We start from the raw sequence: 19,681 nt of genomic DNA, 5'->3' as shown, positions 1-19,681 counted from the left end.
TAAAACTTATAACTCAATGGGTTTATAACTCAACAAACTTTATGGGTAAATATCCTACTTAAAAGAGCAACAAATTAGATCGAAAGCAAGCTCAAACTATTATTTCAACTAGTATGCAACTTATCTTACTGCTTTTAAACACTCGACCTTAAATAATTTTAGGGTTTGTTTGGTATCATTGTCGTTTTCTATTTTTTGTTTTTATTTCTCCATAGTGAAGAAATAGATTACAAAAACGCATTTGTTTTTGTTGTCATTTTTTTGTTTCCGTTGCTGGTTTTCAATTGTTTGCCAAAAATTTAAAAACCTAGTTTTATGATTTTCAGTTTTTTTGGCGACTAGTTGTCAAAAACTTTAATACCTATAAATAGTTTTCTTAAATTAAATTATTCATTTTATACATTTTTAAATTAAAATAAAAATTAAATAATTATTTGAATTTAAATATAATTAGAACAAAAATATACATAAATTTCAAAAAATAATAATAATGCCAATTACAAAATACTTTCACCATTTTTCAATCGTCATATCTAACAAAAATTTTATTGTGAAGTAAAATTCGGAAGCAGAACAATTAAATAAAATAATTATAATAAAATATATTTTTATTATAGCAATTTTTTTAGTGTGTATTATTTGTAATTTTATTATTTTAATAAAAAAATTAATATTATCTAATTTAAAAATAAAAATGAGCATTTTTAGTTAAATTTTAAATTTATATTAGTTTTATAAATGTTAACAAACCAAGGTATTGGTTTCTAATTTTTAATTTCTGTTTCTAATTTTTTGGGTTTTGTTTATAGTCTTCATTTATCTAATTTTTGACAATAATACCAAATGTTTCCTTAACTTTTTGATTCTCCAATTATACATACATACATACATATATATATATATATATATATATATATATATAAAAGTTTGTAAATGAATACTGACTAGATTGAATGGAGAATAATTTGAAGATAATTAGTTAAATTTAAAGTAAAGTTTCATATGCCATAGCATACGTAGCTGTGGAAATAGTTTTTCAATTTTAATTTCCTAAGAAATATAAAAATGCAACTTAGTTTGTATTATAAAATAGAAAAATAAAGGATTTGTTTAGTTACAACTAAAAAATTTATTTTTTTATTTTCAAATAATTACAAAAAGACACCTTGTTTTCTAAATTATAAATTATACAAGAAATTATAAATCTAAAAAACTATTTTGCACAGCTAACATATCCTAAGTAATGCAAAGAATTTTCTAATTAGAAAATCTTCCAATTATTTATAGATTAATATTATGAAAAAAAATCAATAATCAATTCTCAAAACCAAATTGAAACTAATTATCACTATTCAATTAAAAAATCATTTATGCAACGTGGAACAGATTTTAATGATTAAACATATGAAGAAATTGAGAAGAGCTTGACAAAAACTAAAGGGATTAATTATTGCAAATTGTTGACTTGCTAAAAGTATATGAATTAAAAATTATAAGTTAGTCTCTCAACAAAACTACAAGAACATTTTTTTCTTCATTTTAATGAAGATAGAATTTGATTCACCATCAAAGTCATCGCGACCAAGCAACAAATCCTTTTCAAGTTTAATAAAAGAAATTCATTAAAAAAATACATTGAATATTTCCACTATAAGTTACAAAATTATACATAAAAATTTAGTAATATCAAATAAATGAGAGTATGTTTGTTAGAAGGTTTAAGTGTTGTAAAATTATCCTAGTTAAATATATTAAACTGAACTCGATGGGATAACTGTATCCCACTGTATTTGATATGTCGTATAATTCTGTGTCATTAAATCTGTTAAACTAATGTTTTGAAGTATGAATTTTGGTTCCTAAATTAAGATTTGTGTGAATTTGAAAAAAAAAATTAATATAATTTTACATTATGTTTTGCGGAAGCGCACACAACTTCAAACTTAAAATTTGAAATTCATGCTTCCAAACCGAAGATAAGAATGCTTAATCAAGTTGTGTTTATGAATTAAACAAACACACCGTTAGACACACAAAGGTGCACTCATTAATAAAATGATACAAATTCAAAACTGAGAAAGAGGTAAATGAACAGATGCAATCAGGATCGTCCAATTGCAACCATCGTGATTGTTGCGCGACCTTATAAGATTTCTAAGTTTGGTGAGTTGATCACATCTCAACTATCATTATTATTAATATAATATGGCAAAGACATTGATAGTTATATTGTGACGCCTTGATTTTCATACCATTTTTTTTTATATAAATAGTAAATCAAACATACTCATCAAATATCGGTCACGTCAAAATCTCTGATACCATATCAGCATAATCTGACCTGAAGTGGGATACCGAGTAAATAGTCATATTACTCTATCAGCGGAAGTCAATATATACAAATTATCTAGAATACAAATAACCAGAGTACTAAACATCCATACACATATACATATTTAACATATTCCCAAAAATCAATCAAAACTCCAAGGGAATCCTCCATCCCTAACTCAAAACACTCACCCTGTTTATCAAGGTACCAGCTCCCCTTTATCTCGGAGCTCTACCACCTAGTCATTCTCGATTCCCTGAAATATTTAGATAATTAGGTGAGATACATCTCAGTAAGACATAATAAATTATTTACAATGTGTGGCAATATGAATTTCATCATATCATAACATATATTCATTTCTGTGATAATATCATCTAAGAAATTACACCAAATATTCTCATAATCATATGGATATAAAACACAAACTTTTTAAAACTTTATTTCCATTTTTCAACTCATTCACATGCAACCCATATTTATCAGCGAAAGTTCCCGAGGATAGGGGAGGTTACATGCCCATACATGTAGCTCCCCTCTGCTCTGATATCATTTGTAACCTTACCTGATGAACTCGGGTACAACTACAACTGATACTTATCAAAGCACTCACCTTACTCAGTAAGCCCTCAGGTAAAGAGTTTTACTTCGTCTTATTTATCTATGTTATTAAACTCACGCTCTTTCTTTTCACTTTCAATTTCATTTTATCATCTAGCACATGAGTATCCTCGGTATCCAATACATTCGCATCTGTAACTCATGGCTACCCTAAGGATACTCTCCACGCCATGCTTCACCCCATGGTCGAGGTTGTGCTGCCTTGAAAATATTCTCCACACCATGTTCACCCCATGGTCGAGGTCGTGTTGCTCTAAAAATATTCTCCATGTCATGCTTCCCCCATGGTCGAGGTTGTGCAGCCCGAAGGCTGGATCTAACCGCAGTTGGCCTACCCGATTATATCAAAATAGGAAATTCATCGATGCATCTATAGTACGATTAGCCTACCATAACCCTGGTTCGAACCTAGGGGGCAAAACTACCCTTCTCACTAGCTCAATCGGCTGCCTACACCACACTCACCACGAGACCGTGTGGTTGCACTAACACCTCACTAGCAACAGTACCATGCTCAATATCAATAATTGTCAATCAAGGTTCACATTTCAACATTTCATCATTCACATTTCACATTCACATTTCAGTATTCATATTGCAACATTCACATTGCAATATTCACATTTTCATATTCTCATTTCAGTATTCACATTGCAGAATTCTCATTGCAATTTTCACATTTCCAGTATTCACATTTCAACTTCCACATTACAGTATTCACATTTTTCATATCATATTCCAACATTCACATTTCAACATTCACTTTCCTATATTCACATTTTCATATTCATATTCTAGTATTCACATTTCAACATTCACTTTCCCATATTCACATTTATATTCATATTCCATCTCATAATGGTATATATCACTTTTCATGTATTTCAACATTTCTCAATAAAACAGTTCTGTATTCCACTTTTCAACATTTTCCATATTTCCAATCTCATATTATCCCAGTTCATTTTATAAAACATAATTGGTTTCCGTTATCGACATTTCTACATAAAGCCTTTCAATAAATATATATATCATAGGCTTATCATTTTCAGTGCAAAACACACACCCAATTTCAAACACATTTCCAGAACAAATCATATGCCACACAATTTTATCTGATATTCATATCATAAAATTTCAGGCAAAATACAATACTCACATTTTCACATATTAAATTCAACCATTAATTCTCAAAATAACTGTTATAATTTATTACCCTTACCTAACTTATTGAGAGACTCGTAAACACCCAAATTCTATGTCTGCGGCATTCGAAACTCAAAACCCTAAAAATTACATTTTTCCCAAGTTAAACAACTCATTTTCCAGAACAATTTTTGTTTAATACTTCCTAAGTTTTGAATACTCCAAATAGCCTATTAAACATTAAAATAACTTACTTACTCGGATTTTGGGATGGTACCCCAGAACTCTAAACTAAAAATCTACTCCGGTTAAGTTGTAGAGAATCTCCCCATGGACCTCGTGGCAGTTCCTGATCGTCAATCCGGGTTATAACGAAGCCAAAATCAGAGAGAGAGAGAGAGAGAGAGACGCTGAAAATAAGGGTTTCGCTATTTATAGGCCGGCGCTTGTCGACGAGTTCAAGTGATTCGTCGATGAACCCATGAAGGCACTTTGTCGATGAGGAGGCTAGTTCGTTGACGAACCTAAAATTCCTTGAAATTTCTTGACTCTCAGTATCTTCTCGTCGACGAGACACGCGTACTTCGTCGATGAGACCTACAAGGACATTCATCAGCGAAGACCTTGGGTTCATTGACGAATCCCTGCTGTTTCCCCCATTTTCTTTTTCCCTTCTCTTTCATTTCTCTTCTTTTATTATTTTCATTAATTTAATTTTCGGGTCTCTACATATATACTTTTCCAAACCCTCCAATCTCAAAAAAAAATTTTGTCAAAAATCAAAATGAAGGGCGGATGGAAAAAATTAGTTAGGAAGATAATTATTTTGTTTCTGTTGTTTGACTTTCGGATGATCGTTAAGTTTTGTTGCTTTTATATATACACGCACACACGTATAATGAACTGGGCACGTGACAATAGGGGTGACAAAACGAGTCAAAACCCAATAGGTGACCTATGACATGCTCGTTTAAATCGGGTTCGGGTTTAATACAAGTTGACCCATTTATAAACGGGTCAACCCGGACCCGACTCATTTATTAAACGGGTTAGGTAGGTTCAGGTTGGGTGACCATTTTATGAGTCTTTTAAAAATAAAATGGAGTGTTTTTTTAAATGTCATTTTATATAAAATGTTTAACAAAAATTTAAATAAATAAATTATATTTTTTAAAAGGGTGACCTATTTATTAAACGGGCGGGTTCAGGATAATTATGTAAGAAATGAAGGTATATTTTCAGTATATAAACGTTAAATGTTGGTTGTCTTATTTTATAGGTAATGTATGAATTTTACTGCAAAATTGCATGGCATGAGTGGATAGTAATGTAGTGTAAACATACGTTATATGTATGAGATGTAGGCTATATAAGAAATGCATTGAAAATGAAATGTCATAAGGATTATGTTGCTTGTGTTTGATGACTCACTCTAAAAATGAACAACCCGAAAGCTATCTCAAGTATAGGAGCTTTGTAGTGTAACTTTTAGGTCAAAGGTCAGATATTCTCCTCAGGGAATGCAGTTTAATCTCAAATTTTACGTAGTTCCAATTAGAAAGTGAGAAAATTAAACGCAATTCTAAAAACTCAATCATTCACAAATTTAAATTAAAACTTATTTTAATGCGATCAAGAACTTAAATAAAAATTCAAAACTTTAAGAACTAAACAGTGAATGGAAACACAGTAAAAATTCGGACTTTAATTAAACGAACTTAATTTAAATAGAACCCAACAAAATTTAATTTCTAAAGAAATACAACAAATTTAAATCATAAAAAAGTTTTTTTTTTCTTTTTGTATTTTATTCTTTTTTTTTCAAGAGACCAACCCGAACTTTAATTAACTAAAAACTACTCAAGCATAAAATTAAATCTATTACTAATATTAAATAAAAAAGAATGAAATTGAATAACTTCAATAATAACACCCAAACAAGATTAAAAATTAATACTTTAATTAAAAGTCTACCAAACAAATAACAAATTTTTTTTTAAAGACAATAACAAAAGAAAATTAAGGATAAGAAAAGAAAGAAAAGAGAAAGAGAGAGAGAGAGAGAGAGAGAGAGAAGAGTAGAAGAGCAGGTCGACTATTTGGAGTAGGTGGTTGGCAGCAGCTGGGAGTCTTCGGCTTTGTGGGCTTCTAGCAGCAAGGTTCGGGTTCTTGGGCTTGCAGGAGCCATGCAGAGCAGCAGACAGAGCAGGAGCAGGGAGGACTCGGGCATCAGCAAGAGGTTGGCTTTGAGTAGCAACAGCGACACGCAGCAATGTGTCTTGGCTGGAGAATGGTCAGCAGAGGGGCTCGGATGCTTGTGCAGAAACTACATAGTAGTAAAGGTGGCTATCCACAGACAGTAAGGAAGGAGCCGGGAAGAGGATAAGGAAAGAGAAAGGAGAAGGGAGAAAGAAAGAAGGAGAGAAAAGGAGATGGATTCGGATTTAGCAGCAGGGGAAGGAAGAGAGAGAGAAAGTTCAAAGAGATAAAGGAGAGAAAGGAAGCAAGGGAGAGTTGGAGAGGGTAAAGGGAGGAGAGAAGGGAGAGAAGGGAAAGGGAAGAACGAGGGGGTCGGGTGCTCCGCTGAAAGAAGGAAAAAGAAAGAAAGTTATAAGGGGGAGGGGGAGGGCTGCCCTACGCACGGAAGGTCTAGACCCGGCTGCATGGCTGGGTCAAATCAGGTAATTTATTATTATTATTTTTTTCTTTTTCTTTCTTCTTGTTTCTTCTTTTCTTCTTTTCTGTTTCCCAACGATCAAACCCACTTTTGACCATCTTGGAGTCCGTATTGCTCGAAGCTTAAAACACTAAAGTTGTATTTAATCTTCTCATCTTTCTCTAAAATTTTGAATTGTCTCGATCGGAGTTTGAACGAGAAAATTACGCACAAATTACGAAGTAGCATTGGTTTTAGCTTCCAATAATCGTCATGCGATAAAAAATATGAAAAATTCATAATTTACTCAATAAAATCTAGATATTATAAATAAGACACGATATTGAAATATTGAGAATAATTAGGTATTTAATTAAAAATATAAGCCTCAATGTATGAATTAAAGCACCTAACTACGCACTTTAAGCACGTAATCCGACCCCCCAACTAACGTTTTGCTAGTCTCTAGTGAATGAACTCCAAGGCGGTATCGACAAATACTAACTCCATTAAACATGAAATGATTGCACATGCGACACAACCATACCATTTCACATACAAGAATAAAACCAAATTTTACACAAACTCATCACATACAATGCACACAACTCCAAAGTAAGTCATTCATGCAAGTTTCATCGTTATATAACAATGAAGAACAGTATACTCACATGAAGTTAACCAGCAGTACAATTCAGAGTTAATGTAATCATATAAATCCGAGTATAAATAGGTAAAATCTCGAGGTATGTGTGATGTGTGTGACTCATTACACCTAGGATACCAGTGGACACCTACAAAACGGTCATTTTGACTCGACCTAACTGGTATACCCTAAAAAACACTCAAAAAGAATAGGTTCACTCGTCATATGTGAGGAGGAGTGTCGCGATCAAATATCCCATATATTGCAAGGAACAAACGCTAAATATATAGAGTGGACTAATTTGAAAACAATCTAGCCTATTTGTGAGGTGTTGAGTCCTTCACCCTAACATCTTCTCACCTACTCGCCATATTCAACCAAGACCACCCCAAATCAACTTATCACAAACACGATGTGGATACATCTGAAGCATTAAGCGGTTGAAGAGTCTTCATGTAACGACTTGCTTTTAAAAGCCATTTTTTTTCCTAAATATATACATATATATATAATATAACCAATCTCTCTGTATTACCTGCTGAAAACATCTCAGGCCCAAGGGAGCACTGAGGAAAACTCTGTACGCAACACATTCCTAAGCAGCGGTAAACATAAAACTGTAAACAATATTTACAATACCAAAAATCTAAAAAGTCCCAAAATATACATCACAAAATACCTAGTGACATCCATCAAAACCCTGGGATCTACTCTAAACAACCAACACCCCAGAAACACTCACCCTTCTAGAAAGGGCAACACAAGAACTTCTCTACCCGCGAGCCTGATCTGCTCACCTAACTAGATCACCTGAAAAATGTTAAGTCACTGGGATGAGACAATGCTCAATAAAAGGAAATATGTTATTACTAGTGTGTGGCAATAGAGTTACACATTTAATTTACTAGTATAGTACTGAAATTGTAAAGCTGCTAGTCTAGTATACTGTGCAGATCACATTTATTATAGCTTAAAATACAACTAGATATTTGAGTTTTCTAGTCACGCATAATTCTAATATTATAATAAAACTGCTGCTGCACTGTATATCTGTATATATATAGAAAACTCTATGATAATACCCTGGGAACTAAATGTCATGATTTAACCCCTTATGATAGGGTTGTGCGGCCCGTATGCAAGACTTACTCTGGTTGGCCTACCCGGTAAATCAACTTGAATCTCTATCAATCAACAATTTGGCCCACTATAGTCTCTATGGGCATGCTACTACTTTACCTCGTCAAATCTGCCACTTCAACCCGGTCTTCTAGGGAGACTGTAATCTCTTCTAGCACGGTTAGATGAAATCCACACACTATCTGAGATATGTGGTTGCACTCTGATATAAAATAGCAACGGTACCGTGCTCTGCTGTCTGAATCTGACTTAATATTTCCACATGGTCTGATACTATTTAGTACTGATATATATATATATATATATATATATATATATAATTATCTTACTGTTTTTACCATGATATTGAAATAACCATAACATTTCAAAACTGATCTACATAATCTGTATATCTCGCTGAATAACTAAATAACTGAGTGTTACGGTTCTGTAGTCATGAGATGCTGAAAAATATTATAAATTATATTTTCTTGAAACTGCATACTAATATCTTCTACTAGTGTACTGTATAATATGATATTTGTAAAATTGTATTAATACCTTACTAAACTGTTATAAACTCATGCCACACATTTAAGCAATTAGATTCTCATGCTCTAAAATCCGTAACTTCGGTTGTAATTATAATAATAATAACATTTTGGAAAAAAATTGAATAATAAGCTAATATAAATATACATATATACATAATCTTCTGATATACTTTCTAAAAATCCCTAGCATAACATATTTCCCTTACCTATCTAACTGTGAGGCTGGCCTCCACTCTCACACCCCCGGTGTACCAACCTAAAAAAATTGCATTTATATACACATATTCTCCAGTAAATCAATACACCCATAATTCCTAAAATTGCCTATTCATAAATCTCTTAACCCATAATTTACTTGGGTTCCTGAACAGATACTTGCTGGGGTCCTCAACCTATGACTATAGGGGCCCAAAACACCCTATTCCTGAAAGTATGACACCCCAAATTTATTCTACAAAACACTAGTATATTCTCATAGTATACAAAATTTGGCCTCAAATAATACTGGTAATACTGAATATACCTAAAAATCTACTTACCCTAATTTTGGGATGATTCCCAAACTGCTTGAATTGAATTTCTGCTCCAGCTAAATTGTAGAGAATCTCCCCAAGATCATTGTGGTAGCTTCTGATCGTCGAACCGGGAGAATCGGAGCCATAAATCTAGAGAGAATGGAGAGAGTGCATTTTCTAGAGAGAGAAAATGAAAGGGAGAAAGAAATTTCCTTTGAAAACCCGTTTTTGCATATTTATAGGTGGTTGACCACGTGGCCTCGTTGATGAGCCACGTCACCTTGTCGATGAGTTAATGAAGGAATTTCGTTGACGAATATGGTGCCCTCGTCGACAAATTTCAAACCCTGAAAAATAGCCTTTTGGTAAATTCTCGTCAATGAGACACACGTCCACGTCGACGAGCCCAAGCGTTTGTTGACGAGGTCCTGCTATACCCCTTTTTAAAATTCTTTTCCTCTTATCTTTTCTTCATCATTTAACTCCAATAATTATACAGGTTATTACATTCTCCCCTCCTTATAAAATTTTATCCTTAAAATTTACTATCTGCATTATACACCACTCTCCAAAGAGAATTGGCTACTTATTTTATTTATTACCCTCACTAATAGCAAAGGAATACCATGGTTACATTCAAGGTCTTGGGAGATCACAAATATACTCAAAAAGAAAATTCTCCCAAAACCAAAACATTCCTATCCTATAATCTAAATTACAACCATATATATATATCACTATATACTAAACAAATTTTATCTTTATCTAAACAACACCGACTACTACTATAATGAATTAAATAAATGTGGGTATTTTTGTCTAATTTCTTCCTCAAGTTCCCACGAAACTTTTTCTATAGCATGGTTTCTTCACAAAACTTTCACCAGTTGAATTTCTTTGGTGCACAATTCATGTGTCTTACGATCTAAGATCTATACTTGTGCTTCCTCATAGGCTAGTGAATCTTTAAGTTCTATTTTTGCATAATTGATTATGTGGGATAGGTCTGGGACCTTATTTCCTCAGCATGGTTACATGGAATACGTCGTGTATTCTAGACAAAGCTGGTGGCAGAACTAGCCTGTAGGCAATTGACCCACTTTCTCTAGTATCTCAAAAGGGCCAATATACCTAGGACTCAGCTTGCCCTTCTTTCCAAACCTCATAATCCCTCTCAGAGGAGCTACCTTCAAGAATACCCAATCTCCCATGTCGAATTCTAACTCCCAGCGACGAGTGTCTGCATAGCTTTTCTACCGACTCTGAGTGGTACTAATTCTTTCTTTAATTAGTCAGACTTTATCATATGCTTGTTGTACCATCTCCAGACCCAAAACTCGCCTCTCGCCCACTTCATCCCAGAAAATAGGAGAACGAAACCTCTTACCATACAGTGCCTCGTAAGGTGTCATGCCGATGCTGGCCTAATAGCTGTTTTTGTAAGCAAACTGAACCAATGACATAAACTAGGTCCAACTACCCCCAAAATCTAGCATGCATGCACGAAGCATATCCTCTAATATCTGGATCGTCCTCTCAGTCTGACCATCCGTTTGTGGGTGGAAAGCAGTGCTAAATGCTAACTGTGTTCTCATAGTCTCTTGAAAGCTTTTCCAAAATCGTGAAGGATCTCGATCTGAGACTATGGATACCAGTATACCATGGACGTGAACTATTTCCTGAACATATATTACTGCCAATCGATCCATGGAATAGATGACTTTAAGAGGGATGAAATGAGCCGTCTTTATCAGATGATCAACGATCACCCAAATTGCATTCAATCCCTGTCGTACTGGTGTTAATCCAGTAACAAAATCCATGGAGACATGATCCCATTTCCAATCTGGAATAAAGAGTGGCTGCAACTGCCCCGTGGGTCTCTGGTGCTTAGCCTTTATCTACTGGCACGTCAAACACTGCTTTACAAATTTAGCGATATCCTTCTTCATACCGCTCCACCAAAAGGATTCCCATAGATCCCGATACATTTTAGTACTACCTGGATGTACGGTATATAGGGACCTGTGAGCCTCCTCTAGTATAGTTCTCTTGATCTCGACATCTGCAGGAACACATAGTCTAGTGCAGAACCGTAGGGCTCTGTCATCCAATATGCTGAAATCTTCCTCCTACCTGTTTTGCACTTTCTCTATCAATTCCGCTAACTCTGGATCAAAATTCTGACTAGCTTTAATTCTTTCTTGCAATGTAGGCTGAATCACCAAGTTGGCAATGAATGACTGGTGATCATCCTCTATCAGATCCTCACCTAATCTCTCCAAATCCATCAAAATAGGGTGTTGAATCTCTACTGCTGATACTACTGCTCCCACTGACTTTTGACTCAATACATCAGCTCCCACGTTTGCTTTCCCTAGATGGTAGCCAATAGTGCAATCATAACCTTTAATAAGTTCCAGCCATCTTCTGTACCTCATATTTAGCTATTTTTGAGTGAAGAAATATTTTAAACTTTTATGATCTATAAAAATTTCACATTTTCCTCCATATAGATAATGCCTCCAAATCTTGAGAGCGTACATCACTGCAGCTAGCTCCAAATCATGCATAAGATAGTTTTTTTCATATTCTTTAAGCTATCTAGAAGCATAAGCGATAACCCTATCGTGCTGCATCAATACGCACCCAAGTCCCTTTAGGGACGCATCACTATCTATCACGAACCCTTCCTCTCCTGATGGAATTGCTAACAGTAGGGCAGTGACCAATCGCTGCTTCAATTCCTGAAAGCTCTGTTCACAGTCATTGGTCCATTCAAACCTCACATTTTTCCTCGTAAGTCGCATCAGTGGACTCGATAATCTGGAGAAACCGTCAACAAAGCGTCGGTAGTAGCCTGCCAAACCTAAAAAACTTCTGACCTCTTGGACATTTCCTGGTTTCACCCAATTCACCACTGCCTCTATCTTACTTGGGTCAACTGATACACCCGCCTCAGAGACCACATGGCCAACAAAAGAAACCTGCCTCAGCCAAAATTCACATTTCTTGAATTTTGCGTACATCTTTCTCTCTCTCAGTGTCTACAACACCAGCCTTAAATAATGCTCATGCTCCTCTAAACTCCTCGAGTAGACTAGTATATCATCAATGAATACTACAAAAAATTGGTCCAAGTACTGATGAAACACCCGATTCATTAAATCCATAAATACTACTGGTGCGTTAGTCAACCCAAATAGCATCACCAAAAACTCGTAGTGCCCATATCTAGTTCGAAATGTCGTCTTCGAAATGTCTTTTGCCCTAACTTTCACCTGATGGTAACCCCACTGAAGTTCAATTTTATAATAAACCTAGGTCCCCTATAGCTGATCAAACAAGTCGTCGATCCTGAGAAGAGGATATTTATTCTTAACTATTAGTTCATTTATCTCCCTGTAATCTATACACATCCTCATGGTCCCATCTTTCTTTTTCATGAAAAGGACTGGTGCTCCCCAGCGCAATATACTGGGCTTGATAAATCATTTATCAAGCAATTCCTGTAATTTATCTTTCAGTTCCTTTAACTTAGCTGGAGTAATTCGGTAAGGTATTTTAGATACTGGTGCTGACCCCGATAGAAGATCCACGGTAAATTCAACTTCACGGTCTGGTGGTAAACCAGGTAATTCTTCTAGAAAAAACGTCTCAAAATTTTCTGACCACGGGAATATCTACTTGTTTCAGTTCTTCTTTTGGCAATTCTTTTATGTAGGCAACAAATCCCTGGCAATCATCTTGAATCAATTTCCTCACCTGAATAATTGACGCAAACTGTGATGAAGAGCGCACACGTGAACTAAGAAATCTATATTCTTGCTCACTAGGAGGTTTGAAAACCACTTCTTTCAAATGACAATCAATATTGGCATGATTAACTGTCAACCAATCCATACCCAGAATTATATCAAACCCCTGCATGTCTAATATCACAAGATCAGTTGGTAGTACTTTTTCCTGAATGGTCACTGGAAAGTCTCTGAGTATCCTCCTACATCTCACCACCAATCCAGTCAGTGTAGCTACAACCAACCCAACATCTAACAGTTGTACTTCATACCCCGTCAATTTAGCATACACCGACAAAATAAAAGAATGGGTGGCACCTGTATCAAATAAAACAACAGCTTTATACGAAAAAGCGGTAAAGGTACATGTAACTACGTCTCCAGCTACCTCGGCGTCACCTAACGTCAACGCATAGACCCTCGCGGTGCAGTGTTGCTTTGCTGGCCTCTACGGGGCGCCTGATAACTACCTCGAAATGGTCTGGAAGCTGGTCCCTGTGCCAGCAATCCTTGACATTACCAAGACTTGTGCCCCGAGTTTTCCACAACGATAACTGACATCCTCTCCCATCCTACATTCACCTGGATGCCTCCGGCCACATCTAGGACAAGTAGGAATAGTCCATCCACCCTGAAGACCATTGCGCCCCATCATTTGTCCCTGACTACCTCCATATCAGTCTCCTCTCCATGGCCCCTGGCTGGAACTCGCCTAAAAATCCTAAGGAATGGGCCTCTTCCTCTGACTCTGAGCTGCGACACCTCTCTGCATGATACTCTCGATAACGACAGCTCTGTAACGATCTGAAGAATAATGGTATTTAAATAATTAAAAGAAAGGGAAAATGGAAACAGGAACAAAAGGAGGCATCTGACTTCATTGATGATGTTGTATTTTGGATGGGATAATCCCAAGAAATTCTCCAGGCCTAGTCGACTAACACAGGGGTTTCGTCGATGAGTGTTCTTCAGGACCTCGTCGACGAGAAGATACCGAGAGAGAGGATTTTTGAAGTCTGAAATTCATCGACGAGGGTTGAGGTTCGTCGCCGAGTCTTCTTCTTGACCTCGTTGACGAGATGACATGTCTCGTCGACGAAGATCACAGTTTAAATAGGCCTAAAATCCATTTTTGGCCGAAATTTTCTGCGCAAAATCTCTCTCTCTCTCTCTCTCTCTCTCTCTCTCTCTCATCCTTAGGTTCCCTACCCTTCTCTCTAAGATCTCGAGCCAATTTTCTGCTGGTTCGACGATATGAAGCCACTACGACGCTCCTGGGAAAGTTCTCTACAAGTCTGCCGAAGCGGATCGTTGGTGGGGCTGAGTTGGAAACCATCCCAAATCCAAGGTAAGGCTTTCTACTCAGTATTTGCCTATTTGATAGTTGTAGAAAGTGTAATACGTGTAGAAATACTGAACTTTAGTTATGGGAAATGTCGTTTTCAGGGTGTTGAATAGGGAACCCTACGGGTGCAGGAGTGTTTGATTTAGGGGCTTTTCAGGACACACGTAAGGGGATAAACTAAGCTAGTAATTTTATGAAAAATATGTATATTGTTACAGCATTTGATTTCAGGAAAATAAATATATTTATATATGATTTATATTTAGTAAAATATTGTTGAAAATGATGGTATGTTAACTATACAAAAAAAATGTTTAGTGTGGCATGAGTAGAAGTTTTTATGAAATACTGTTTTCTGAGAATGTATTAATGATACGGATTTTTATAATGAAAAACTGGCGTACGGGCTGAGCTATGTATATGATATGCAGGCATACGGGCTGAGCTATGGAAATGATTTGCCAGCGTATGGGTTGTGCTATGGATATGATTTGCCGGCGTATGAGCCAAGTTATGGAAATGATTTGCCAGTGTACGGGCTGTGCTATGGATATGATTTGTCGGCGTACGGGCCGAGCTGTGGTAAAATGTGAAATACTGGCGTACAGGCCGATGATTTTCATGATATATGTATATATGCAAAATGATATGATTGATTTGATAATTAATGATATGAAATATCCATGTATCACAGTTTCAGTATATGTTATATGATATCAGAACTTGGTTGGCTTGGTATAAACTAGCACTTGCACGGTACCATTGCTATGTGTCCATGGTCATCATGATCATGATATTTGTGTTAATGCCGCTGTACGGAGTGGTGTGAGATTGGATGGTTGATGTGATTTTTAAGAAGTGTGTGAGCGCCCCTGGTGTACGGACCAGGTCTGACAGACTTACAGACAGTACTTTTGACTTGGCAGTGGTCGGCCAACCATTATCAGATCCCGCCTTCGGGCCACACAACCCAGTCATGTGGGGGTAATACATGACAACAGTCAGCTAACCTACCATGATTGTTTTCATATTATGTTATATGAGATGAATTATATTTATGAAAATCATGTATGTTTTGCAATGATTTGAAAATATATGTTTCCCAGATATGATACAGACAGTTATACTGATATGTTTATGTATGATTTTATATAGAACACGGAAATACTCATGTTGCTACACACTAGTGTTAGTTTATTTCCCTTACTGAGAGGTGTCTCACCCCGAATTTCATAAACATTTCAGGAGCTCCTGATAGGAGAGCGGGTAAAGCTCTGCTGTTATAGTTCTGCTAATTTGTCCTCTCTGAAGGGTAAGTTTTGGTGGGGATAGTTGGATTTTTTGAAAATATCCCTAGATTTTCTTCTGAGATGTATAAACTTAAATACAGTGGACGCAGTAACTTTGGTATTGTGATGAATGATTTTGTATTTATGATATTATGATTGCATGTTTCCTACTGCTTAGGCTTCCGTTATGTGTTTTGATGTATCTCTGGTACCCACGGGTGCAGGTGGATTATGATCTGCTGAGTTTTGTGATATTGATTTTATTATATTATGGAGAAAAAAAATGTGAAAATTAAGCAGGTCATCATAAGCTCTATCCACCACCTCCGCGGATGTCTGAGCTCAAAAGCTGATGATTTGCTCAAACAAATTTTTCCTCAGACCTTCCTCAAATTTCCATGCTTTCTTCTCCTCGTCGGGTGCCAAGTGTGGGGCAAAATGAGACAACTCAATAAATCGTGTTGCATACTATGATACTGTCATCTGCCCCTGAGCTAAATGCAGGAATTCCGCTGCCTTTGCACTTCGAGTGATAGCAGGAAATATCGCTCGAAGAACAGCTCCTTGAATCGACTCCACATCACTGGCACGGGATCAGGCCTCTGTTCCTCCATCAATCACGTTGATCTTCACTAGCGTTTCGCCTCTCCTGTCAGTTTAAACAATGCAAATGACACTTTCTGTTCGTCTGTACATGAAAGCACCACCAAAATCTCATCAATATCCTAAACCCAATTTTCAACCACAACTGGGTCAGCTCCTCCAACAAAAGATGGAGGCTTCACCCGCGTAAACTGATTGATCATGCAACTACGCTCCCTCATGCTCCTAGCCATCTCAGTCATCACCTGCTGAGTGACGTTGTGCAACACTACCTTTGTATCCCCTCCTCCCATACTAGAGGGTCCTGCTCTATCATCCCCAGCGTTCGTACCACTGTTCCTAGGATCCATCTTGAAAATACAAAGAACACTATTTAAGGATCCTATCTTCCGTACAAATCTAATTTATTTCATTCAACTAAAACCTCAAATTTACTATTAACTATTCTCCCTTTTCTTAACTCAAAATTCAATCCTACAACCCAGACACATGACTCGTCAATAGTTTACTATGACTTTTTTGAAATCGTCACCCTAGGAAAGACATAGAAACCACTACTAAAAGCCTGTATCCAGACTGTAATAATCCCAAAAAAGGATATAGAAGATTAGTGGAGTGATTCCCAATAATAATAATAATAATAATTATTATTATTATTATTATTATTATTAATTAATTAATTAGATTAAAAAAAAGAAAAGGAAACAAATAATAATTAAAATTTATTTTTATTTTTATTAATAAATATATTATTATTAATATTAATTAAATATATTATTATTATTATTATTATTATTATTATTATTATTATTATTATTATTATTATCATTCCCCTGAAGCTTCTAGCTTCAGGAGATTTAAATGTTTCTTTAAGTTTCCTTTCTTCTTCTTCTTCTTCTTCTTCTTCTTCTTCTTCTTCTTCTTCTTCTGCTGTTCTTCTTCTTTTCTTTTCATAAATCCTGCGCAGCTCTGAACTCTCTCTCTCTTCTCTCTTTCTCTCTCCCTCTCTCCTCGATTTCGTGGCAGATTTTTGTCCGATCGAAAATCGGAAGATACCGCTAGATTCCATTCTCTGCTGCCGTCAATTCTACCGGAGCGGATCGATGGTAGGAGCGGCGTAAATGTATCTCCTGGGGTAAGTTAATTTCTCCTTTTTCCTTAATTTCTTGAAAAATATAAGCCCAATCGATGAACGGACACCACCACGAGAATCTAGGGATGATTCTCTACAAGTCTAGCGGGACGAAATTCTCGTGGGGTCGTCGTGGGCAAAACCTCAAATTTGGGGTATGGGGGTTATTAAGGGGCTTATTTTTAATTAATTAGGATTAATTTAGAGATGCTAAAATGTTGAGCATCTGGAGTTGAAGTAGGATTTCTGGAATTTAGGTCCGGGCGAACGCCACGAGTGTAATTTTGGGACTTGCAGGTAAAATTCAGAAAAATTAAGTTGGGATGTTAAATGTTAGTCCAAATATTAATTTGAGGTATATGGAGCGTGGGGAAGATTAGATGGGTATTATTTTGGAGAAATAGATTAATTAATCTGTGGAAAATGTAAATAGTGAAATTTCGGGCGCCAAGGGCATAGGATTTGAGATTCTAGCGAGACTCTCAGTAAGCCAGGTAAGGGGAATAAATTATAACAGTAATTTTAGAATTATTATTTGAATTAATATGTGAAAATGAACATATGATATTTTGTCTGAAAATTATTATGATATAAATATCAGATAAATTATGTGGCATTTGAGTAATTGTAAATTGTGATATTTTTGAATGTAAAATATAACGATGAGTAATTTCTAAAAAAATATTGAAATGAGAATTACTGATGTGATTAGTGAGAAATAATGAAATGTGGTATTTATGTGTGAGTATAAATGTTTTTCCTGAAAAATGAGATTTTGTGAATTACTGATATTGGAAAATAATGAAATGTGGTATTTATTTGTGAGTGGAAATTATTTGCATGAGAAATGAGTTTGTACAAATTGCTGATATGAGTATTTTGGGAAAATGTGAAAAATACATGAAATATGATATATGATATTACGAGATGATGAAATGTGCACAGAAAATTATGAGAATATTTATATTAAACTGAATTGTGATATACTGGAATATAATTGATAAAATGTCAATACTGCATAATGATTATGGGTAAGTGATAGTAAACCCTGTTGGATGGTTATGATATTGAGCACAGTACCGTTGCTAGTGGCGTTAGTGCAACCACACGGACTCTTGGAGCGTGTGGCGTGACAGTCAACTGTGCCATTTTGTAGGGTTGTTGGGCCCCCTGAGTCCGAATCAGGGTTATAGGCCGGCTGGTCGTACTACAAACACGATATGTGATATGATATTTGATCTAACCGGGTCAGCCAACTACGATTAGATCCAGCCTTCAGGCTACACAACCTTAACCATGGGGGGAAGCATGGCGTGGATAGAAAGATCCTCAGGGTGGCCATGAGTTACAAACGCGATGTTGGTATTTGATACCTAGGATACTCATGAGTCGGAAAGTAAAATGAAAATGGAAAGTGAAAGAATGATAAAATTAGCTAAAATGAAAAATGAAAGAAAGAATGGAAATTGAGAAATAAAAATGATAAAATTGAGAAATAGAACCATATGAGTTGATAATATACATATTTAAGGCGAAGTGAAACTCTCCGCCCGAGGGGCTTGCTGAGTAAGGTGAGTGCCCTGATAGGTATCAGATGTGGCCATACGTGGTTGTATAACGTGTTAGGGCAGAGAGAAGCTACTTATATGGGCTGGTAATCTTCCCTATTCTCAAGAACTTCACGGTAAATATGTGTTGGAAATTATTGAATCTGAGAAATGATTTTAAAACTTATAAAAGCTTGTGTTGTATATCTATATGATTATGAAAATGTGTATATTAGTGTATTTTCTCAGATGAAACAGTGATTTGAAAAATAAAGTGTATTATAATTAAACTCATATGGCCACACACTGTAAATAATTTATTCCTTCTTACTAAGATGTGTCTCACCCAATTTATCTAAATTTTTTTTTTAGGGAACAG

The sequence above is a fragment of the Malania oleifera genome, chromosome 4, assembly GCF_029873635.1.
Source record: "Malania oleifera isolate guangnan ecotype guangnan chromosome 4, ASM2987363v1, whole genome shotgun sequence".
Classification (NCBI taxonomy): Eukaryota; Viridiplantae; Streptophyta; class Magnoliopsida; order Santalales; family Ximeniaceae; genus Malania; species Malania oleifera.
This window is presented reverse-complemented; position numbering follows the sequence as displayed.